Below are 25129 nucleotides of genomic sequence, written 5' to 3' on the forward strand. Positions count from 1 at the left end.
TAAACTAGTAAATGTGCTAAGTTGTCCCTAAATGCCTCACGTTTTCACATTTCTCATTAAAAATGCAGACGTTAACTGGGATTTCTTATATTTTGCATCATTTATGTGCAGCATTGAGGCAGTAAACGGCCGTAACAGGAGCATTATTCACTGCTGTGTTTGCCTTTCGCTTATTTCTATATGTGCGTCTGGCCTGCGGTGCACACATGGAGAAAGCACGTGTGTCATTGTCGGCAGTGTGTTTCCATGTGCGGCGGCCTGGACGCCACACACCCCCTGCCCGGTTCACGCGCACACACAGAAACCATATACAACTTCTCCCGCACGGTGATGTAACAGGCCTAACACCGACGGATTGAAACAGAACTCTCTGTAAACACGTTGCCAAATCAGCTTATAAATTGAAGCTCGGACGAGGCAAACAGAGACGTAAACAAACCCACGCACACACAAAACAGATTAAAACACAGCCTCTTAGTCTCTATCCACACACTGCAGTGGACAATCAATCTATAGAGCACTGATTGTCGATTTTTGTCACTGTCCAGCACGAGCTTATCTTATAATGAAAATACTTTGAGATAATTGAACAAAGTCTGATTGGCTTATTATGAGAGAAAAAGGGGAAGTGTGGGTTCAGACAGAAAATGCACAGTAGAGTCCATTTAAGTTTGAAGCAAACAGTTTTTTTATGTATTTGAGTATAAATCTCATGCTGTTCAACAGCAGAGTTGCTCAAAAGCTCCATGTGAAATGTACAGCCATCTTTAATTATATTACTGGATTATCAGAAATAGCCAAAAGAGTTAAAGAAGATGCAGCAACAATAAAAATACACTAATGTTCTCTGCTGTGGGTCATAAAACTAAAAAAGGAAAGAAAAATCAACCAGAAAGATAAAGCAGATTATTTATAGTGAGCTGCATAAGTATTCATACCCCTGTAAATTATTATTTTATTTTTTTTACATTGTATCATGTAAAAAAAAAATAAAAAATTACCGCAAAATTTAATCTATGTTACTGTGATTCTTTTTAGATAAACAGCAGAGCCCGTGGGAAAGCTCAGAAGCTTTTCCACGCTTCTTCATCGTCATTCGAAAAATAGAAATCATGCAGAACTGCTAACATATCAAGATATTTACATAAACTTAAGCTAATCAGAAGAGAAGCCTAGTCAAAGTCCAGACCGGTTACTGCTCCGAGATGCTCTCCATCCACATTCGGCTGCATCTGCAGTTTAAGGTGCTAGAACTAACTAAATCCCCAAAAACACACTTAAGTCAGTGGTTGCTGTGTCAAAAAGTGATAAAAAGTTGAAGGGGTATGAAAAACTGGCACTTCGTTTGCCTACTAAGCTGTCAAAAAAAGCTGTATGAAAAATTAGACAGAATGAATAAACCCTCCTTTGCTCGCTGCTGTAGTTGGTGAAAGAAAGCTTCAACTACTAAGATGACAAAGTCGTACTTCTAAGTAACAGCTGAATGTCACAGTTGAACTATTGCCCACACTGGCACACAGAACAAAGAAAGTCACTGAAGAAGCCCTTTCACACAAAGACGCGCTCGCTTCTTCCTGACGGAACACCTGGTCGTAACCATGGCGTCACCATGGCGACAGTCGGTCGTGGGAGGCTTAACCTGATAACACCTACAGGATAGCGTCGCCAGCCCCCTCCCCAAGCCCAACACCCTTTGCTCGCTTTCCCTCGGCACATGGTTCTTGCTTCCTCTCCTCGCATCCTTTCACTCGCTCCGTGTCCCTGCTTCACTCTGAAACTCACTCTGCCTCACTCCGTCAGGCTCTGAGTCTGCACAGCGTACAGTAGGGCGATGTGCAAGACTGGAATATCAAGCGGCACAGAGCTGGGCTCAGACACTTTACTCTGTCCTCGAAGCAGGCTGCACGGCAGAAACATATGTAACTAAGAATATCCTCTCTGCTGTCAGAATTACTCAACGTAGGCTTGTTTTTGTCTTCCCTTTTCAACAGCCAGTTAAATACAAACATAAACGTATGCAGAGGTTTAAATCACAATTGTGATGGAGGGTGTGAGGAAGGACTGGACTTCGGTTGGGAGGAGACATGATGTAAATCGGGAGTCAGTTCTGCTGTCGTTTTCTGGATGTGATTTTTGCTTTCATCGGGTTGAATCTGAAAGTGACAGCTCCTCTCTACCACATCTATTATTGTATCCTGAACTGAATGTACCGTCCTTTGTAATGCAACATTTCCAACCTTTTATCTCATGACAGGTTACAGGCACAAACTTGATTTTATTAGGATTTTGTGCTATAGCCTGACAGAAAATAAGTACATTTTGTAAGACAAATATTACGTAGCTATAGGATAATAGACATTTAAAAACTATGTTTTGTATATTTTGCCACTCTTGAGCGTAAAAATGACTATAACTACCTATTTTAATACTTAAAACACCAAAATACACTTTAAAATGTATTATAATGCACAGTGGTAGAAACTAACATTGACCTTCTCCTTATCTTGGCTCTTTGGGTTACAGCCAATCAGCATCAAGGAAAATGAATGGTGCTTCTGGATTGGCTGCTTTGCAAACACCAGTCAGTAGCGCGTCAAGCAGCATTGTGCCTGGATATCTCAGCTTCCCAAGCTGCTTTGTCTTTTGATTATTTTATTATTTACTCTATGAAAGAAAAAGAAAACTTTTGTCAGCAAATACATTTGTAGTCACACTGGCGAGTCTCTGCTGTACTTCTATAAAATTTCAATAAACTGCAGGTTTAAAGTTGTAACATGACAAAGTGAAGCGATCAGAGTATTAATACCTTTGCCTGGCATTGTGCTTCACTTAAGCTACTCTTCCTCTCCTTCCTCCATCTCTCCCTGAGGGTCACTGCGCCTTCTTCCTGGATTCTCCTCAGTAAACGGGCCGGTAATGAGGTTTCAAAGCAGCCCAAGGAAGGATATTCAATTAGAATCTATTTTCTCCAACAAATACACAAGCTCCGAGTATTGGGTAGGGCACCACTTCATGCTTCAACACATGCATATCTACAGACAAAATGCTAATTGCGCATGAATGTCAGCCATATGTCAAGTGCACGCTCCACTGCTTTGCAGAGTTCGTGGAGGGTTTTAAAGAAGGGGGAACAGAGTGTGTACTTCTCTGTTGCAATGTGAGGATGTGAAAGTGTCTGCAGCTGTAAACAGTCAGAATGCTGAAACTTTGCGTTGTTCTCCATTCCTGATTCTGAAACCATAAGAGCAAAAAAGCACGTAGTCTGTACCGGGAAAGCTGATGACGCGGATCAAAGGTCTGCAGACCCCTAACTGTGTAGCATTCAGATACAACGCAACGATGTCTCTTGGAGCGCCACACCGTGTGAACATGGAAAGCAAGCGAGTCCCTCTTCTGCTAAACACTGTTTGCAAAAAGAGGAGAGCAGGAAATTCAATGCTGCCTGTAATTATTGCAGCCCAACTACAGCTCTCAACTCTTTCTCGAGGCAACAGATTGTGTGTATCCGTGGGCCTCTGTTTACAAGAGCATTAAGGAGTATTGCTGCTCTTTAGACACTCTGCAGCAGTCAACAAATTATAGAGTGGGAAGCCTTCCTGTGGGAATATATTAGAGCGGCCTAAGCAGTGAGCTTGGATGGCTAACTGTATGAATGAACTTAAGAGCGAAGGAGTTGTTATAAGTGAGCAGCTGGATTCACTTGCACATCAGATTTGGAGACTATTAGGGAGTAAACGGAAATGTAGCATGATGTAGGTAAACCTGAGCATGTAATTGGCACTTTTTGTTGTCTGGCACTGACGCAAAGCTGTTAGCACTGCTTAATAACGGCAAACAATATTAAGCCGCTTGTGTGACAAAGTGTGAACAAACAGTGGTGAAAGAAAAGAGCATCCAGCTTGGCATTCTGTATACTGTAATAACTCGCCACCATTCACGAATAAAGTGGGATGAAGGGAGTCGTTCCTTTAATTAAAAACACATTAGAAGGCACATTATTATCTTTAAAGACTTATTGTAAAACCTCAGAATCAGCAGCTTCGCTTTCTCAGAAGTTAAAATTGTAAGCATCCTTAAGGGAAGAAGACTTTTGATTAGTTTTAATTAAATAACAGGTTCTCTTTTTGTTTATGTTCTCTTCCTTTTGCACACGTACTTACAGAGGGGTTATGCAACAGCGGCTGAATGATAAAATAGAAGAAACAAAGCTTCAGGCAAGGATTTGTACTCTCAGAGCCTCTCTGGGTAGGAGCGTGTGTCTGGCAGCGTTGTGGGGAATGCGTTGCTCCATCAGTTTTTAAATTAGCTTCACAAGGCTCATCTTTGTTCCTCCATTAAAGTGATGCCTTTATTTGTTCTTTGAGGTCTAAAACATGACTGAGTGCGGCTGAGGACACATACCAAACATTTGTGATCTCCAGAGGAGCAAAAGCCCCCAAAACATCTGAATGAATTGATTTGTAAGCTGCAAATTTTACCATGACAATTCAAACAGTTCCTGTCCTGTTTTTAAGCATTTTTCCACAAGTTGCAACAGCTACAAGGCCGATCTGTCACAATGTGGAGTGAACTCTGAGGTGTCAAAGAGTTTCACCATTTTCAATTTTACTTACAAATAATATAACACAAAGACGAAAAACTATGCAGAAGCGAATTCAAGTATAAGATTGAATTCAACATAAATTAAAACCTGAATTTTACTCAGTTTTTAAAAAAGAACAGCAAAGCAGATGCAATACTCTGACATATTTATACGCCATAAATAGTGGCAGTTCCCAAAAAAGCAGAACTTGTACCAAACAAGGGTGTCGAATCAGAGATTGTGATTCACAAACACATAAAGGTTTGAGACCACATTTTTCCTTTCCTTTCCTTCATTAACTTCTTCTACTTAAATTTTAAGCTCAACCTCATCAACAGATCGCTGCGACCTGACAAATACTCATTCCTCTATCAACATTCTAGCAAAAACGGAAAATAAAGTCAGAAATACCAATGCAGCACCAGCAGGTGGCAATAAAGCTGACGTCACTAATATAAAACTTCAAAATAAGAGTAATTTCTTCACTTTACATTTTGAAGATTGGTAATGATAGTCAGGATAAAGTAGGATATATGTGGAGAAAAGTGACATGATCATTTCTCATTTCTTGGTTTTTCTCACCAAACTGTTTGCACATAGAGTGCACAATTTCCCTTTTACAAAATATCTGTATTAACGTGGACATCGCTTCTAAAACTAGTCCTTCAATTCATAATTACAGGCATACAAAACAGAACTGGAGCTGCAGAATAAATCAAATCACAACCCTCATCCTATTATCAACATGTTTATTGTCACAACCACAAAGGTCTGCTTGGACGCAGTTTTTATACGGCTATCATATTTTAAGTGCTATGCATTCACAGCCTGATTGCCAATAATATATTTGGCATCTTGAACGCACACCAACAGCTCTCGATGCCTGCAAATGACTCAGATTGTGTTGAGGTGAAAAAATAGCGATAAATAGTATCCCTTTCTTATTGTGTTTTTTTTCCCACTGAAGAATGGATAAAATATAAACTCATCTGAACGACAAAGTGGAAACATAATGAACATTGAAATGTTTGTTAGAAATGGTGTGACGAAGGCACAAGTGAAGTGAGCGAAGCGTGACGGATTATTAAAGCTGTTTTTGGTTACTGCACCAGCCTCATTGTAGTGGGAGGACAGCTGCATCTGACAGAGTAAGAACCTTGACCTACCTTGTTTGTTTATTTATAACTTCACTGTTTATAAGGCATATTGGCTCACGTGCTGTACTTTCAGACTTCGTGTTTCAATTTTTTTGTTTTTTACCAAAGTGTAGTGAAGCAGTTTCAGGAAACTGCTTCACAAAATACACCAGAACGGATCTGACCTGCATTTTTGGTACCAAAATGTGTATTATTGAAAGAGAAGTACCTAATAAGTGATTGATCATTTCCATGAACTAGATGCTGGACTTTGAGGAAATTATGCTTTTATATTCTACAAACTTTATATCTTTGAACAAACTGTAACTTTAAAACAGCACACGGTGAAAAGAAGGATCCAGACAAGCAGTCTGATCCAGGCTTTAGTTTTTCTTTTCAATACCGACAGTCATGCTCTGCTGGTTGCCATGCCAACACTTGTGATAACCATGAAGCTAGTTAGTCATCTGTACCATTTTGTTCTGTTCTCCTCTGGACAAAATGCTGCTCGCTGTGCTCTGTCAGACCTCATGGACGCAGGAAAAGTAATTTTACAACAAAATTGATTTGTACCATGGCATATTTGATGATTCTTCATCGTCTGACTGTTGTTTGAGACTCTTGCACAAAGTGCATCACAGAGAAAAAGGGGCAAAAGTTTATCATTAGAAATTTGTGATAACAGGTAAACAATTCCACAACTTTGGCAAAGTAAGTTATATATGTGAGCGGGGGGGAATCTAATCTGAGCTCCATTTGTGGATTTGTCACTCCAATATGGTAATGGGATTACTCTAAAGGTCATGCTGCAGCTGTCATTCAGAGCCACTCAAGCTAAACTTTTGTCCTCATATTTGCAGAAGCACGCTGGACTCCATTTTGATTTTCCTGGAAAAATTCAAACTCAGTGAAACCTATGACCAAATCATTTTAAAGAATTTACTTTAAGTGTTTAATAATCCATTTCAGGTTTGATCAATTGAAAGCTACAGTCACACGGTCATTGTATCTTGTTTTACAAGTCGGTGTGTTGAAAACATGTTAGTCATGTCTAAGTATGAGGAAGTAAAGTGGATTATCAAATAATGCCATGCTGAAACTATTTGGGCTATTTTTGTCGGAAGATTGAACAACAAAAAACAAACAAGTGAACTAAAAGTTATTGCAACATTTTTATCTTCACCAGTGTTGATCTGCATTACTCTATACTTTCCTATTTCTTATACGTCAGTATTTTCCTCAGTGACCATAAAACACCAAACTGTCATCCTGCTAAGCATTCTACCAGAGGTATTAATAATTAAAGAGATAAGCTACTTTAAGAGTAATGGAAAGAAACAACACCACAGCGCTTTATCAGATGCTCTTTCTGAAGCTCCCTGATAGTGTCCTGTTGCACAAGTAGCTAATAGCCACACTGCACTTCTAATAGTCTTAAATTATGCTTTCTTATCTTCATAAAGGCCTCAGATATTCTGAGGCATTTTTAATTAAAGTAAAGAGACGCTCATCTAAAAGCTCCTGTGTAAAGACTGAAATTTAGAAAATTATTTTGTAATGCATCTTTTTCAGATGTTTTTTGTGAAAGTGCCTGGCTTGCAAAGATCCAGGTTTTCTGCTTTCAAACTTGTGGAAGGAACAAGCAGGACTTGTCTCAACCATCAGCCTCACGTCTCATTATTCTGTCGCACCTCTCACTTCTCCCTCCAGGCCCTTTTCTTTCTACAGTCATTCAGACAGACAGACGCATCCTTTGATACAACAGCCGCATCACATCCAGCGCCTCTTCCTGTCACAAGCAGCATCGGCGGTTTCCTGCGCCTCAGCTGCGGCTCTCTCGTCATCCTTCCCCTTCTACCTGTTAACATACCAATAACCCTTTAATCCATCAGCTGCTCCACCTCTCTCCACAGAGGCAAATAGTGATGCCAGTCATCTCTCTCCTTGAGGACTCACACGTCCATACGATGACTAGCGCAGGCGCCAGGTAGCTGCCTTTGATCAGGCCTTCCACACACTGCTTCCTGCGAGCGATCAGAGCTGTCAGAAGGACTAGAGGCAGGTTCCCCTTCACAGCTGCCTCTTGCCTCATCCTCAATGCTCAGTTCAGAGCGAGACTTCACACTTTAAAAAAGGCTTTTCAACCCCCACCGGGCCAAATGAATTAACATGCCAAATGGGAGCTGAGCCATAACAAGAAAAGTCCTCTTTAAACCTTCACAGTAAAAGGACACAGAGTGTAGACGCAGAAAGATGAACTGGATCTCCATCTACGGTAAATGTGGGTTATTAACAGATGAAATGATGTGAAGATGATGGTGTTGGACATCTCCAAACACTAATCTGTTTACAAATGTGGTGAAAAACGATGGCAGCCTGAGAACTACTTCAATTAGAGCAGTTATGTTTTATTTGCTCCATCGGAGTCCATTTTGTTCTTCCTCTATTCACACACACCTCCACACAGACTTTCCTAAGCGGCTAAATCTCTGCTGTTAATTTAATAAGGGGTGGGTTTGATAAGATAAGGCTGAACAGAAGAGTGTCACCAAAGCAATCTGCTCCCTGAACTGCTGCACATCTCGTTGCTCAAGTCGGTTGCTTTTCTTTTGCCTTCAGAAGCAGAGAGAAAATTCTCATTACTCTAAGACAGTGGTTCTTAACCTTTTTTGAGGTACCGAACCCACCAGTTTCATATGCGCATTCACTGAACCCTTCTGTAGTGATAAATAAAATCTGATTCCCCCCCCCAAATTCAAGACATAGGGGTGACCCAACTAGAGTCTAGTTGGGTTACCCCATGATCAATCAGTCTTCTTAAAAGGTAGAGTCTCTGAGAGCAGTTCTTCAAAATATAGTCAGTGTTTTCAGCAAAGTTGAACTGACTGTCCAGGAACGACCCAAGGTATTTAAAATTTGCCACAGTTTCAACAGGTTGGCCATTGAGAGAAACTGGAACCACTTTAAGGTCTTGTTTAGATCATTTAATTAGCTCTACATTCTTAAGAGAATGAACAATTAATAAATAAAGACTTTGCCGTATTCTGATTTAGTAATGTAATTATATTAGTTGTGTTACCACCCCCACGCCACTAGAGGCAGTAGCAACCCCAAAAAGATGCGACTAAGGAGCCTATTTAGAAGTACACCGAAAGCTACAGTGAGCTTTGCTGAAGTAATTAAAGAAACAAGTTGAAATTTATGTTGAGTGGAGCTCCTTCAATCAGAGCTCCTCTGCAGCTCTGATTGGCTAAGCAATGTAACGTGATCCTCTGCAGCAAGTGATGGCAAAGCGGGGCGTCATCACGACTTTACACAAGTATATCTTTACCTCCGCGGCAGAGGCTCCGTCGAACCCCTGGGACTGACTCACCGAACCCCTGGGGTTCGATCGAACCCAGGTTAAGAACCACTGGTCTAAGAATTAAAATTGTATTTTTTTTTTTCCCCAAATCTTGACATATTCACTTTTCTGTGCTTGGAAGAAAAAAACTAAAAAGAGAGATGTGATTGCTTACCAATCAAAATATTTTAGCATCCCTTTAATTCGTTTTTTTGAAATCCCTTCAAAATGTAATATTTTACTGCTTTCAACAAGGAGACAATATCTATCCTTGGACAGTTAACCTAGTGCTGTCAATTGATTAAAAAATGTAATCAGATTAATCACACACTAGCGTTACGATTAATCGTGATTGATCACTATGCCTAACTTTGTAAGATTGAAGTAGACGTTCGCACACAGTTCTAGTTATTGCAGAAATGAACGACTGAATGTAGTGTGAAGAGCTTTAGGATACTCTGGACAAAACGAGAGGATTCGAGATGTTACACCGAGAAAACACAACCAAACACAACAACTTTTAGACAGCAAATCCCGACTCACAAAAAAATCAACCGAGAGTGAAAATTGATGATAAAAGAGGGAAAACAAAACTGCAGAGTCCAACAATGACGCCAAACTGCTGACACTGTACAACTGCACACTGAGAACATTGTAAAGATGATGAGTTCTGATGTTTTGTAAGGACAGAGGAAACACAGACTACTGGAGGCGAGCAAGAGCGACCAATGTAAAAAAAAAAAAAAAGAAAAAAGAAAAAGCATGAAAGGAAACAGACTCAAAGAAGAACACAGCAAAGGTCAATGAGAGGCAAAAAAGAGAAAGGGTGACGTCAAAACAAGGCATTAAAATTCAGAAAGTCCTTATCTGTTATGTGCTGAGTAGTTGGTGTTTACGTTCACACAAAATGAGCAAACAAATTTTTTTCTTGAAAATGACTGCTGGAGATTGCTGCCGAGGCTCTGTTTTTGAAGCCATGGGCCAAGACGTGAAATTGCTTTTGTATGCTTCAATCGATTCCTTTCATCCTTTGTCAGCGTCTAGACTGTCCTTCTCTCTCAGCTAGTTTTAAAGCCAGAAATGAGACAAAGCATGAATACCAAGATGCTAATCAGTGGGACAGAGCTGCATCAGTGTCCATTAGTTGCAGCTAAGAATAAAACAATGGTGGCGGAGGGTAAAGTAGGTACTAAAAACGTTTGCTTTCCCTGCTTCACCATGAAGTCAGAAAGGTGACCTAAGAAAGCACATCTGGATCTGATCAGGATTTCTGCAAAACGTTAAAACTACATTGTCACTTAAACCGACCTCCCATTTATCACTTTTTCTCCAAGAGTTCCTGCTGTGAAAAATTATCTACGGTGGTGATGTTGTGGGATAATGTTGCAACCTGTAAGTTAAGAGAATTTTAAGTAATTTTAAAAGGCTATAAAACAAAGTTAGAGAATACTAACCGGGGCTTTATATATTTTTTATCAAAGATGTCCCAGAAATTAGCTGGTCAGATTTTCCGCTTGACTCACCCAATCTGGACAGAGCCGTCCAAAACACAAAAATCCGATATCTTTCAAATATGGTGAATGCGATCTCTTCAATCTAAATGCTACCAGATCATGTAGACAACAGCATGCTGTTACTGATGGACGAAAACAAAGTCAGCAATATTCAGGTGTATATTCAGCAATATATTTTATTTTTTGCACAATGTATAACATATTGCAACTCATGCAAACGTTAATTTCTGTTCCTTATTTTCTTTGTCAAGGTAGGTATAGCTAGTCTGAAGTACAAATTTCAGCTACTGCTGGTCACTTCAGGGTGTTATTTAAGGATAGGAGATTGGGAAAAATCACTGAAAAAAATGTCCTTAACATTATACTGAAGAAACATCATGGCAGTTACTGATTTACAGGAATAATGTGGAGAATGTTGAAACTACTCCTGTGGTTGGCTGTTTGACAGTTTCCAAATTAATGAATTCAGTGTAGTGAACTCTTGTTTTGGTTTTCAAAAAAAAAAATCAAAAGTTCCACCTGATTGTTTGAGTCTGTTCAGTTAACCATCATAATGACAACCAGCCACCAGCAAAAACACAAACTCAAAGGCCACCATCCCACATAACAGCATGCTGCCAGTGTGAAGGGGCCACACAGAGGGTTGATGATCGCACTAAATAAAAGGCCCTCCTGTCCTTCCTCTCACTCGTCCTACCATTTGCTCCCTCCCTCCCCCATGTTACTCTCCTTCACTTCCATCATTGGGTGTCTCACCAATGTGACTTCCTCCTCTGTGCTTTCCTGCCCCCCTGCTATGTGAAAACCCTGGAGTCATGTAAAGCATCCCCATGCACAGTAACGGGTGACCTCTTCTCTCCCCTCACCGCCCCATCCTTCTTCCCGCCGACGTTTCTAAAAAACCCCACGTGTCCTCTTTCCTAGGTGGTCTCGCCCCAGCAATCTGTAGGCAATTCCCCGCTGTCAGGATTAGCTTGTTTGTAACCTTTTAGGTTGTCCTTTTAAAGCACAAGCTCCTCTCCTTACCAAAGGTGAGCTGTTTTTCTCTCAGGGTTAATATAGTTATTTTTATGGGGAAAGTCTTTTAAAAGGCAGCTTGTTGTCGGTAGATTTTAAAACTAGAAACTAAAAGGTCCACCTTTAGGTCTTATTTTAACGAAATTTTGCAAAGTAACACGACAGAGGAGACATCTGTGATGAGGACAGGAATGGCTGCAAGACAGCAGTTATATCCACAACACTGCATTTTCCTTTCTCCTTCAGAAAAGAGCACTGGCCTGCAGTCACAACTCACGTGATGATGAGTGTGTGCAGAAAATAAAAAATGCATGTGTGTATATACATGTGAGAGCATTATTGGATGTCAGAGTGTGCAACACACACACACACACACACACACACACACACACACACACACAGATAACTGGCAAGCTAAATTGCCCTCAGTGCTGGAATTTACCAGATGGCACTGGACACAAACCAGGACTATTACTCATGAGCTCAAACCACAAGCAGAGGTGGAAAGCCAAATGGCCTACTGCTCTTTCAAGTTCAACCTGATACTTTACTATGTCTTTCAACATCTTATAACCAGACTAGTTAAAAACAATGAAAGAAATTATGAAACGTGACTGTGTCTGGCTCAGCCCGGACGTTAGCTTGTGTCTGGTATCCGCCTAGTCATCTTGACTGTTTCATTGTGGTTCATGTGAGCTGAAAATTTCTCTGAACACATGGAAATGTTTAACTGCAACATACCTTTGCTCTACTTAGGCACCTGCTGTCCAAAGTATTTTAAAGTCATATTATTATCCCCAATATTTACTCTTAAGTGTTTTTTCAGGCCAGCTAACTTGTTCCTCATGGTGATTAAGCTTGTCTAGTGATGTTTTCAAATCAGTAAAAGACAGATTTGAACATGTTAAAAATGAATATGTTAAAAAAATATTTTTTTGACTCAGATTTCAAGCATTACAGTATTTCAATAATTTGGAAAATCCAGAGGATGATGATGTCACTTGAGAAGAAGAACATCTGTGAATGCTTCCTGGTGTGACATCATGAATAAGCTCAGATATCAGGAAGAAAAATTTGAACCTCCACAAGTCCAAGTCATCATTGAGTGGGTAAAATTTATCCAAAAGTGCAAGTCAACTAAGAACAGCAGCAAAAGACTTTTAATAAGCTATTCTTTACAGTGAAATTCCTTTAGTGCTGAAAGGACTCCAAGAGCAAGAAGAAGAAAACAGATCATTGTCTGTAAATGCCCACAGGACCACAGATCTTGCTGGCACTAGCTGTGGTCTGATTAATCTAAAACGAAACTGCTAGGCAAAAATGACCATTGTTACGTTGATGCAGGAGGGACTAGTGCACTTCCAATGAATATTAAAATAGATGGTATCACAAGGAAACATTATGTTGAAATACTGGAGTTAAATCTGTCATAAGGCAGGAAATTAAATTCAAGGCATATATGAGTCACTAGCACATTGCCAAATTAGCAAATAAGTGGCTTAAGGACAACAAAGTTAATGTTTTCGAGTAGAAAACCACAAAGCTTCATCTTAGTCCTACGGAAAAGTTGTGTGCAAATTTGGGAATGAGCAAAGTGGCCTATTATTAGCCAAAATTCAACCAAACTATTGTGAGAGGCTTGTGGAAGGATGGCGCTAATGTTTCTCAAAAGTTCGACATTTTAAAAAGGAAATAGAAAGGAAACGTAAATAAACTGCTGAATCTTGAGAAAGTTAAAAGGAAAAAACCCAAGCAAGAAAATATTTTGCTCAAATCTTTCTTATAATGATCCAATTTTTTTCATTAGAATTAAATAATGTTTGGAAAAAAATTAAAGAAGGTAAAAGATCAAATTTTTACTTTTATTTATACAGGAAATCTCACTGACACAGGACAATCCCTAAAATCTAAAAACAGATACGTGACACAGAAAACATGAGATGTATTGTGAAACAGCCAAAATTTGATGAAGAAATAAAAAAACATCCTCCTTAAAAAACAAAGTTTAGTATTTTATTTGCTGCAGGCCAAACTAATTCTTCACAGACATTAGGAGTTTCTTCCCCATTTATGTTTGCATGAAAACATGGGAAACAGCAATGTTTACACGCTGAGGTTTAGCGTGTCTACTGTATCTTAACATAAACCTTTAAGAGTTCCCGATTGGTTTTGAGTTTCTGGTAATCATGTATTGTACACAACAGGAAAAGGGAAGCTCTGTGTGGCTTCAGTAGAGGCTTCCAGATAACGAGGCAACAACAGGAAGAATCAGAGCAGCGATGAAAGGGGGAGCAGAGCAGCCGAGCTCTGTGGTGGTGTTCCATTACAAGGCAGCTAAAAGTATGGAAACATACAGGATGAAATTAGCCTGGAGCTAAATCTAGTACAATGCATGTTCTGTGCATGGACTCTCAAATAAACAAATCCGCCAGCCAGGTTGTGTCCAGCCTGGGGAGGCTGTCTTTTACTTCATGATAACTGAGGCATTTAAAAGATGTGCAATAATGTTGCACTCAGTACTGTAAAAATGAGAAACTGAATACAAGAAGTGTCTTTGCAGGTGTACCATCCTCTTTCCATATTAATGATGATTTGAACTGGGCTTTGTAAGTTACTTAAAGCTTGGGATTTTTTCCATCTATCTCTGCTTTAAACTTCTCTACATCTTTATCTCTGACCTGTCTGCTGTTCTCTAACAAACATCTGAGGCTGCCACCGAACCACTGTATTAATACAGAGATTAAATTATCTCACTATCTGCTGAGCAGGTGAATTCTGAAGGCAGCTGGTTGCATATAATCTTATTTGAAAGTACTTTGTGTGGGTCTAACCAATAAACTTGAAATAAAATACACTATAGTTGTAATGGGATGAAAATGTGAATACTTCTGCAATGCACTGTCACCAAGGTTGGGTAAAATGTGCTACTCTTACACACCCACAAGCATACATGGCCTAGAGTACCAATTCTAAAACGGTAGTAGCTTAATATTAGGCTAAATCAGATCTATCACTTATCTCAGTGGTTTAAGTCTCCAGCCTAAGCTAACATTCTGCTGCTTCCCTTTAGATAAACAACTGTTCCTCATTACAAGAAAATGAAAAACATGGGCAGTTTAAAAGCCCTCAATCATTGTAGTCCAAGGTTCGCTGCTTCATTACAGAAAGCTAGTTCAGATAAGGAGGAACACACACACACACGCACACACAAACACACACACACAAACAAGCCCTGTCGGGATCATTACAGATATTCATAGTCAAAGTGCTCCATAGCATCCCACATGCAATGACAAATTTGTGCAAGACAGCATGAAGGCCAAATATACCCTCTGTCCATGTGCCCTGCTCTTCAACACACACGCACACACACACACGCACACACACACACGCACACACACACACACACACAGAGAGAGAGAAACTCCCTCTACTCTAAACTCTCTTCAACTCTTCTGTGACCTCAGCTTCTCTATTCCTTCTGTGTTTACCAAGATCTCTGTGTGAACGTCCTAAAATCAAAATGTGTCACACCAGGAAGCCAAAATGGAGCAAAAACACTGACGTTGAATAAAAGCAGGAAAATAAACTGAAATTATGATTCAATTTAGTGTAATATCCTCACAAACTCATGTGTAAAGAAGAGTTTCTTCAAGATTAGTCAGGTGCGCTACACAGTGCCTGGTAAAATTATTCATATTCCTTGACAGATTTTGTCACAGGACCACAAAGTTTTCTGTGACATACTTAGCAAATGGCACAACTGGGATTTTATGCAACAAACCAACAGAAAATGGCAGATAAGTTTGACTTTGGACAAATGTTAGTCAATTTAACATTAACATAAGAAAACAGCTTCAACAAGCTTTAAGTCTTAAGAAAACAATGTAATTACTACAGAAAATTTTATGCCTTTTGAAAAAATACTTCATGCTGAGCTTGATTTTCCCTGTGCTGCATTTCAAATCGCTAATCCCCATTGCACATTTACACAATATTAAATTTTTTTATGATGTACTTGTTTACCAAAACAGCAGCAAAAGTCAATCCAAGTTTTGTTTTACATTGTAGCTTCACTGTTTTTTAGTGCATTAAAAAACAATTTTTATGACTGACAAAAGCAGCGGAGTAACAATCAAGGTAAAGAAAGGCTATTGGTGACATGTGGTAGGTCAGTTATGCTTGACCATTACTTGAATGTTTTTCTAATTCACGTTTGTCCTGTTTCTGAGTCCTTCTATTTCTGTCATTACAACAAGAACAGGACGTTCAAATTTCAAGACATATTTTAAGTACCAATTTAGAAGTAGCAACTTGTACCAAAAAACGGTCCGAAAGGGACATTTGATTCATGCTTGCTGGCTGTTCTGACGCAAAACACACTCATAGCGTGTGCAAGCAGAGTACAGCTTTAATAAAAATGTCCCCTCAGCTGGAAATTGTTTCCAGTGCAGCTGAAAGGCCCCTTTTATTGAGCTGGTAGTGCACCAACCCCTTCCCATCCTCGACTTTTCCTCCACACACACACACACACGCGGACACACACACACACACAGACAGTTCTCTATTCAGTAATCTAAAGTGTTCATTTGTGTATTTTGCTTAACCAATTATTCAAATGATTACAGCTTTAAAAATACATTATAGTTCCACTTTAAATGTATTTTTAAAGCTGTAAAAAAGCAACAATTTAAAAGGAATTTTAAATGTAGTTTTAAAGCTAAGTAATAATTTGAACTCCTCTGCATGCAAAGAAAAAAAAAACAAATTGCAATACTGCAGCAATCAACATACACAGAACATTATTGTTTATTGTTTTAGTCATGATTTTTTTTAAACGTCTCTTTGTGACCTTTTCACAAGTCCGGTTTCCTTTCCCTTTTTTACTTTCAAATCAAAGTATCGATCATCATTTCAAATCACCTCCAAAAACAACTTTCTTGACTAAAACTTAAAAAATAAAATGAGCATAAAATGAGCAAACTCCCAGTTTGTTCGTTTTATTTTTCCAGTTTATAGACCATCACTAGGTCAGTACTCGAGGAGATGAATTACACATATCATATATTTTTAGGTATTTTCAATGTAACAAGGATCAAATGTTACAGGGGCGGAGAAACATATGGTCCCTTACATCAGGGCTCCAAAACAACTGTGAAATTACAACTGAGTTCAAATGTTTAGATTTTTTGTTTTGTTTATGTCACGTTTTGGACATTTAAGCACAAATCTTTAGTTTAGTTTTATTAGCTACATATCACAAACCATGAAAAAGTCACACTAAAATTGAGTTGGCATTGCAAATTAAAAGGTTGTTTCACAGCTTATTTGGCATCTGAACTAGTTTAGATCAGTTCCATTTCAAAATCTATGATGCAAGGATGGGCTGCACAGTGGTGCAGTTGGTAGAGCTGTTGCCTTGCAGCAAGAAGGTTCTGGGTTCGATTCCCGGCCCCGGTCTTTCTGCATGGAGTTTGCATGTTCTCCCTGTGCATGGTGGGCTTTCTCCGGGTACTCCGGCTTCTTCCCACAGTCCAAAAACATGACTGTCAGGTTAATTGGCCTCTCCAAATTGCCCCTAGGTGTGAGTGTGTATGTGCATAGTTGTGTGGCTCTGTGTTGCCTTGCGACAGACTGGCGACCTGTCCAGGGTGACCCCGCCTCTCGCCCGGAACGTTAGCTGGAGATGGGCACCAGCAACCCTCCTGACCCCACTGAGGGACAAGGGTGTCAAGAAAATGGATGGATGGCTGGATGGATGGATGATGCAAGGATAGAGGCTGATGCAGATTCTGAGTCGTCCAGGACTAGGCAATCATAAGTGCTTAAGTCGAAGGAACCTGGACTTTTTGACCTCGGGAAACAAAAGAAGGCTAGTTGACCTTCACTTAAGCACTTAGGATGACAAAAATGTGAAATGGAGTGTCAGGAAATGCATGTATATATTTATTTTGTTGACCCATACTTATCCAGATCTAGGAAAATGACACTTTTCCAGGCTTGTTCCATCCAAACTCTTGGATGCAGCTCAGCTTGAACAAGGATGTGGAGCAACAACGTACCAGTGTGGGTGTTTCCACAGCCGGCGATGCCGACAGCAAACACGTCACACTCAACAGGAAGGACAGGTTGTGCTTTGGCTGTGTTTTCATGCAAATATGAACATGCATAATTGTGTGGACAAAACACATACACACACACACAGGCAGATCAGAACAGGCTGCAGGCCTACAGGGTTTAGTAAGCATGAGTGGGCGTGTTAGAGAACGCCTGTATATTACTCACACCCACTCCCACTCATGTATGTCACGTTCAAACTCTAAAGTCTTTGGCATAAAAACTGAACTACGGTCCCACTTTCCTCTCCTCCATTGTTTTTTTTTAGGGAGGCTACATTTCAGGTCATTTTCAGACAGTGACACATTTTATATCTGTTGCATTTAAAGAGCATTAGTACGTATGAGGTAAATAAACTGTGAAAAGGGATCAGGAGAAGAATCTAGAAAAAGGACCAGATGTTTCCTCTTGAAAGCTTTTTCTCCCTACATTCAACATATTCCTCTACCTTGGCAAAGACATTAATGTCAATATTTTTCTACTGGCTTATGAAACAAGGAGATTTTTTAGAGGAATAAGACTTTATTCTGACATTTACACACTAATCTTCCTTAGGAACAATCTGATTAGGTCGCAGAGGTATGCAGCTTTCAATCTGTGTTGATCAGAAATGCTGACAACAAAAAAAGTGTCTGACTAACTTGTAAGTCCAAGGAATGAGATTTAATCTTGGTGAACAGTAATGGTTGGCTTTGGGAAGTCGGCAAATTCAAATGCAGTCTAAATTATCATGACAACTAGAGCTTCAAACTTTAGCATGATCATCTTTGGAAGGAAATCAATTTAGCACACTGAACTCATCAGCTGATAAACCCCAATATACGCCAAAGAAAGGCCTCTAACAGCCTCTACTGTAGAGAACAGGGGAGCGTCAAATTTGTAGAGAAAATTATTTCTGGAAAGACAAACAGGTCTTTTAAATGTCGTTGAAAAGTGAGACAGTTTTTAATCAGACTCAGACCGACTGTTAGACCCGGGACTCGGCAGAAACATGTGGCATCTGTCCAAGTTGTGGAACAGCGGACCAGATCTTTACTCTTGCAGAACTGCTTGAGGCGATGTGGGAGCTTAGTTATGTGGTTTGCATGTGTTTTGTATCAAACTAAAGCAAGAGCCATGTATGTTCATGGCAGGAAGTTAAGCTGGTTCAAAGTGCAGGTTTCATTGTGTCATGGATGTCCCTGGTCTCTGACCTTGTCTGTGTTGTTTTTGGATTGGATCTTCATGTACACTCATTGAGAGGATGAGGTTTAGTTTGACCTTCAACATGCAAAAGAGCTACTAGCAGTCAGGCAGAGACTCAGTTCCCTTTAAGCTGAGGTCATGGTTCCCAATGAGAAGGTGAGCTACTCCCTCTGGTCAGGGGTCAGTCTCTGGCTCAAGCAAAAAAGCTGGAGTACGTTGGTGTGACATTTACCAGTGATGGTTGGACAGAGCAGAAGACAAACTGATGGATTGTGGCCTCATCTCTAGTAATGCGTGTGCTTCTCCAGTCTGTCATGTTAAAGAAAGAGCTGAGCCCAAAAGGCGTAGCTCTCAATTTAATGGAAATTCCACTTTCTGACCTTTCACTATAGTCATGAAATATGGATGATGAACTACAGAAGAAAAACTTGGTTATAAGTCATTGAAATGAGCTTCCTCCATAGGGTGTTTGAACTCAGCCTTAGCGATAGGGTGATAAGAGTTGCTGAAATGGTTTGGACATCTGCTCAGAATGATTCCTGGGAGGATTTCTGGGCATGTCCCACAAGGAGGAGACCCTGGGGCAGACTTACTCTCAACAGGGACTATAAATCCCTTGTGGGCTGGGAATGCCTGGGGGTCCTGCAGGGATGACCTGGAGAGTGTTGCAGGGGAAAGAAATGCAACACTCTCCTGGACCTAATCAGAAAATGAGCCTCAGAAAATGAGCCTCAACAGTGAAATCCTCAGCCTGGGAGTGAAAAAGTCTCATGAGCTTTACGGTCAAGTTGAAAAGGAACATTCAACATAATCACTGATCACTGCATCACTTAATGCACCTCTGCATTAAGTGATGCAGAGGTGCATTAAGTGCACCTCTGCATCACCTCAGATGGACCTCTGATCACTGCATCACTTAATCGTAAATAATGTGTCTCACCTTTCATGCTACAAGTTTAGATCAACCAAGAATCAAGGTTAAAAAATGTGTAACAAGGTTAAGAGAAACCAAGCTCTTTCACAGGAAACATTACAAAAACATGTATAATACTGAGAGGTAAGTAATAATACAGGATAGGTTTCATTTTCTTGAAGACAGGATATACATGCTGCAGCACTTGCTGAAATGACATCACAATGGCAAGCATATGTCAAAAGAACTATTCTAAAAGCAGTCGATAGACCAGAGCGTCTACATGAGACTCCCTGCTGGTGCTGGGGACACATCAATATGAGACTGAATCAACTCAGAACAATTAAAAGGGAATGCTAGACAGTATATCGCTCTAAAAGTCTGACAAATATGCTGACGAAAGATTTGCTAATACCAAGTATTGTCGATACAAAAACCTCCCGGAAATATGCAGAACGGTCTCAGCCACCAAAAAAAAAAATCGACAAAATTTCATAGATGCCTTCTTCCATTCACATTAATTAAAATAAATCCTTACTGTTCAACCGTGAAGTTGAACTATTGTTTTATCTACCGCCTGGGCCCATCTGTCAGCGTTTCAACATCATGTCACCGATTTTCTAACACATTTTTAATGAATATGAATCAGTGCAGCTCCTGCCCCTTCAGAGCTGCCAACCAGACTATCCGTGGCTCTGTGAGGTCTACATGTGACAGTGTCAGAGTCGATATATCAGCTGCGCCACCAGGGCAGCATGACGTAATCCTGATGTGTGACTCAGACTGCCAACACATGGCATCAGCAATACAAGCACATCCACCAACATGCTTCGTCCAACTGGCACTCTCGTGACTCTGTGGATCTCCAACCCCCATCCGTCTTTAAATGTGTCAATCAAAGTCCGGTTAGAAACGCCGGCCCGAGGCTGAAGACCTCTCTCTGTCTCTGGCTGCTCTGTGTCGCACATGCTGAGTTAAGCTGAAGTTGCCATTCAGGACACGGAGAGCTGTTTTCAGCAGCAAGGATTCCCCGTCCCATTGTTCTGTCAGCAGGGACCAACACACTGCTCACCTCTGACCCTGACCTCTGGCCTCTTTGTGTGTGTCTGTTTAGCTTGGGGGGTCAATGTGGGAATAGACTGTGAACCACACACAGAAAACCTTCCAGCCTTACGCTGATAGTAATCGATAGTTATATGTTATGTGCAATAGATTTAGAGTGCATTAAGCTATTTCCAAGGAAAAGTTTACACTAAGTTTAAAGCTAAAATCACAAAAAGTTAACAGAAAACAGAAAATCAGAGGAGATGTCAAATGTAACTTTTCAAGATTATTTCAGGATATGTGCTTCATTTTACAACAATGTGGAAAAGTTTACACAATATTCAGAGCCTTATCCAGAAATGTTCAGTGTTATCAATGTTTAATCTTAGTTTTTAGACATCTCAGGAAAAGAAAATGATTTCATAGATCCCTGCCAACACTTTCTAGCTGAGGAAAAGGTTAGGACACCATAACCTTTTCCTGGAGGAAAAGGTTAGCTTAGCTAAAATAACTTTAGTGAAAAGCTTCTTGTAGCCATCGGCCAGTCTCTGATTTCAATCTGATGAAAGTTTGCCCCACTCCTAACTCTCAGCTGTGAGATGTTTTAGAGTTTTATTGTATCTGCAGCCCATTTTAAGTCCAAATAATCTCACTGAGGTCAAACTCTAGTCTTTGACTCAGACCAGGACTTTCCATTTCTAATTTCGAGCCAGCTCTTGGTGGATTTACTGTTATGTTTTGAGTCACTTTCAGGTTGCAGGGTCAAGTTATACTTGTGCTTAATTATTTCTTTAGAGATGACTTCACAATTTCCAAAAGCACCCACCTTCACATGCCATGGTGGACTCTGTGATGGTGAACTGCCCTTTTCCTGCTGAAGCAAAAGATCCCAAAACCTTGACACTTCTAGACCAGAAGTGCTGTTCATTAAATTGCATTATTTGGGTTACATGTCCTCTTTTGTGCTGTCCAAATATTTCAATTTCAAACTCGTCAATTCAAAGAACATTAGTCTAGAAGTTCCATCTTCTCTCGGGCTGACTTTAGTCTAGTCTTTATCTAATTCTTTGAGAGCATCAGTGTTTTTATCGTGCACACACCATGAAATAGACTGGTGCAGTCTCTTTCTAATTATTCAGGCGTGCACTTTCACATCAGCAGCAGAAGCCTGCTATAGGTCCCATGACGACATTTGAGAGTCTTTTTTTTTCAACACTTATTTTAGTGCCTTGCGGTCTGCTGGCAGACTGAAGTTGTTTGGATGGTTAGAACTGCATGTTGCCAGTTGTGTTGAATTTCCTCCATAGCCAGATAAATTTCTGGGCAGTGGAAAGGGTTATTCCAACATCTTTGAACTCTTTAATCTTCTCTCTGAAGTAACCAGATAGCTCTTTGCATCTCATGAAGGTGTTCACTCTTACTTCAGCAGTCAAGAGATCATCAAACTTCTGGAGCAAACCTGCTTCAAAATGCTGAGTAATGACATTCTCATCATATGACCCAGATTTGATCTCTGGCTGTTGCCTTGCAGCAAGAAGGTTTTGGGTTCGATTCCCGGCCCCGGTCTTTCGGCATGGAGTTTGCATGTTCTCCCTGTGCATGTGTGGGTTTTCTCTGGGTACTCCGGTTTCCTCCCACAGTCCAAAAACATGACTGTCAGGTTAATTGGCCTCTCCAAATTGCCCCTAGGTGTGAGTGTGTGTGTGCATGGTTGTTTGTGTGTCTCTGTGTTGCCCTGCAACAGACTGGCAACCTGTCCAGGTGAACCCGCCTCTCACCTGGAACGTTAGCTGGAGATCGGCACCAGCAACCCTCCCGACCCCACTGAGGGACAAGGGTGTAAAGAAAATGGATGGATGGGTATTTTTAACCAATTTAAGGAGTAAGGAGTGCTTATTTATGTCAGCTTTTTTTTTACAATGCAAAACTTGGTTATACTTTACTTGAATTTTCCAGTGCTGTTTAAATTGATATTAAACTTCAATATGTTCAAAAATTACTAAACACAGGCTGCCTCAGTGTGCCCAAACTTTATCAACTCATCGGTCATAACTTTTCTTTTGTGAGTTTTGTTGGCAGAGTTAAAAAGAACAAACTTAATTTGCAAAGCATTAATAGAATTAGATTAGAAACAAAAAATGATTAAAAAACATGTCTGCGGTCAAAATGATAAACCTTTATTGAAGCAGATTTTCACTGAAGTGACTGAGGCGTGATCAAAATAAGGATGTAAAGCGTTTTGGCTCTCAGTCATTGCACACTCAGTGGGTAGTACTCAGACACTGTCATTTGGGCAGCGGTGAGAACATGTTAATTTGTGTTGGTGGTGACACTGACAGCCCTGACTCATTCGGACCAGGAGGTACGACAGAACATTTTAGCCCCTCAAACACAAGGCAACAACAGTCTTTCCAGTGCCAAATTTCAAATATGTAATAATCAGCAGATTTGGAGACACAGGGGTTTAGACATTTGACAACTTTTTTTTTTAATTGAAACTTTTGTAACATTGGTTCAGAGAATATTGTGCTAACATCTGCACCCAACGTTGAAAATAAAGTTCTACAATGCTGCAACTGCTTGTTGATCTTATGAAAAAGATAAAATCTGTTCACAGGGAGCGCTGCATTAAGAAACAAATACACCTGTCTGCAGAGCTGTTGATGTTGTGTTATTGTGTCAACTTAGCTCTTGTTACTGTGGGCAATATTGGCTTCTCTTTTGTTTGATACAGTCCCAAAATAAATACCAGGTCGCTCTTTTACGCTGATTTTGTGGTTGACAATTTCTCCATCAAATTTAAGATAAACAGAAGCATGTTTTGCAGTGACCCCAACATCCTTCCTATCCTTGACAGATTGAGATTTTGATAAAATTTGAATTTTACCAATATGTTTTTTTCTTACAGGAACTAATATTGTTTTGTTTTTTTTAAGTTGAATCTGACAGAGAAACTGAACAGAAAGTAAAATATTAACGGGATGGCAAGAAGTCCTTCCAACTACAAAAACGTAGAGGTCACTATAAAAATAATCAAAATACCAATGTAAGCATGCCAAAGGCAGGTCAGCAATTATAAAAACAGATCGATTACAGTTATACCAATAAATACTTTTCTAGTATTTATTGTAAAGGCTATAAATAATTTTCAATATGCCATTTTTGCAAAAATATAAACTGAGAAATTGTCTTTTCAAAAATCTTACCCTTTTAGCGTCGCCTTAGCTGTCGTTTGCTGTCAAAATAAACGTTGTAGTTCAACAGAAAACAAGAGTACACCTAAATCTGCACGGGAATAAATCATTTGGGTTTAACTGTAAATTAGTTGACTTTAAACCAAATTGTAGAAGAGGAATTATCATCCGTTAGGGCTGTGTAATAATATCGATTTTGCGATATATATCGATATTTTCTTTCCTAGAAAAAAATCGATATTCATCCGCGAGTATCGTAACATCCAACTGTCACCTTGCTCACTCACTGCTTGCTTTGCCGGGAGAGTGATTAGGTCATCAGGCTTAGAGTGATTCCTTCAGATGCTAAGTGTTAAAAAGGTATCAAACTATTCAGAGCAGGTACTTGGTGTACTTTATTTACTTTACAATGCATGTGAACTACAGTTTGTACTGTTTCAATTAAAAGAAACATGTTTTCTCACCACTTCTTTGATTCATTTTGTCCAGCTGTGGACTTTAAGTCTGTGTTCATGTCCAACCAGACCCAGGTATTGTGTAGTTGGTGCTTTTAAGCAGTTTTCAGTTAAATTAATTCAATCCAACTCTATAACAGTCACAAAATGTCACCAAAATCACTCTGTCCCTCTAAAATCTTTCAGAAAATCACAAAAGTGTATTGAATTGTATCGTTTGCTGAATATTGCATTATATATCGTATCGTGAGTCGAATATCGTGCATTGTATAGTATTGCATCATGAGATTATTGTATCACTACAGCCCTATCATCCGTGTCACTCTGTGTGGGGGTTTATGTACAGTCTACTGTGGGATATCATGTCTCCTGTTGGTTCATTCATCAGGTTCCATCCAAACCAAAGGTGCTTTATTCCTCTAATGTGTCTGCACTAGTCCTGATCTTTTCTCTCATACTTGCTACATACCTGCAGTGCCTCCTCTACATACTTGCCTTCAGACCTGCGGTCCAGGCAACCCCCTGTTGCCATGGGGAACACTTCGACCTTGTCAGCACTTCTGGGGTATGTCCCCCCCCGCTCTTATTCTTCACAGTTTTTGTATCCTTTCACCCCTCCCTCTTTTCCC

The 25129-nt window shown here is 39.9% G+C and overlaps 1 protein-coding gene across 1 annotated transcript in view; it reads right to left on the bottom strand.

The window, feature by feature from the left end:
- The window catches only part of ubl3a (ubiquitin-like 3a), a 38997-nt gene that overhangs the window by 8833 nt on the left and 5035 nt on the right, over window positions 1–25129 (bottom strand). The gene's annotated exons all lie outside the window — the stretch shown is intronic.

The sequence above is a fragment of the Poecilia reticulata genome, chromosome 14, assembly GCF_904066995.2.
Source record: "Poecilia reticulata chromosome 14, P_reticulata-male-v2, whole genome shotgun sequence".
In the NCBI taxonomy this organism is placed as follows: Eukaryota; Metazoa; Chordata; class Actinopteri; order Cyprinodontiformes; family Poeciliidae; genus Poecilia; species Poecilia reticulata.